The sequence below is a fragment of the Pteropus medius genome, unplaced genomic scaffold, assembly GCF_902729225.1.
Source record: "Pteropus medius unplaced genomic scaffold, Ma_sr-lr_union100, whole genome shotgun sequence".
Taxonomy (NCBI): Eukaryota; Metazoa; Chordata; class Mammalia; order Chiroptera; family Pteropodidae; genus Pteropus; species Pteropus medius.
The window spans coordinates 5,278,076-5,279,152 of record NW_024349804.1 but is presented as its reverse complement, the minus strand read 5'-3'; the positions used below and the strand labels follow the sequence as shown (position 1 = coordinate 5,279,152).

Genomic DNA, 1,077 nt, shown 5'->3' with positions numbered 1-1,077 from the left:
CTCACGGTGTTTGCAGGTCAGGGGTCTGTACAGCCTCCCTGGGTCCCTGGTTCAGTGTCTCTCATGAGACTGGTTACGTTTTCAGCAAGGGCCGGGGTGTCATATGGAAACTCGGCTGAAGAAAGATCTTCCAAGTTCATTATATGGTATTTGCAGAATTACATTATTTCTGGCCTATTGTCCTGGGAGCCGGAGTTTCTAGTTGGTGGTTGACAGGAGGCTGTCCTCAGTTCCTTGCTACATGACCATCCCCAACATGGCAAGTTGCTTCGTCAGGCAATGGAGGGAGTTCGCTACCAAGGCGGAAGTCAGATTTTTGTAATCTAGTGATGGAGGTGATAGCTCCTAACTTTGAAATGTTCTGCTGGTGGCTGAAAGTAAGGGGATGTGGAAGATTGTGGGTGCTGGGAGGCAGGAGGCGCTGAGGACCATCTTAAGAAGTAACCTTCTCTAAACCTTTTCTTTCTTTCTTTCTTTTTTTCTTTTTGCCATTTTGCTGTCTTTCTGGAATGCTGTGTTATAGTGCTCTTGATACCTTTCTGCAAATAATTAAATAGGGAATGAGGGTCTTATGTTGAATTCCCTGCCACTGAAATCTCTCTCTTGGTGCCTGCAATGTCATTTGTCTGGGGTTCTACTTCTTGAGATTCTACAACTCTTAGGTGTCCATTGGCTGTAGACTGTGCCTTCTGTTAGCACATCAAAGTTTTTTTTGATCTACGGCCATGCCACCCTGAACGAGCTCGATCCCATCTGATCTCGGCAGCGAAGCAGGGTCGGGCCTGGTTAGTGTTTGGATGGGAGACCACCTAGGAAGACCAGGTGCTGTAGGCATAAAAAAATAAATAAAAAATAAGAGATTGTAAGCTGACAAGGTCCTTGCAATCTGTGACGTTAACCAAGGGTTGCCTTGCCTAAAAAAAAAATAAAATAAAAAATAAAAAAAGTTTTTTTTTTAAAAATTAATTATTTATTAAAATAACTTTACTTTTTAGAGCAGTAGTGGGTTCACAGCAAAATTGGGTAGGAAATACAGAGAGTTTAAATAGACCCTGTGACCCCCACCACACACAGCCT

At 43.3% G+C, this 1,077-nt stretch overlaps 1 pseudogene; it reads left to right on the top strand.

Moving 5' to 3' along the window:
- The first annotated feature begins 715 nt into the window (after positions 1-715).
- LOC120583024 (uncharacterized) lies at positions 716-834 on the top strand (annotated as a pseudogene).
- The last annotated feature ends 243 nt before the right edge of the window (positions 835-1,077 follow it).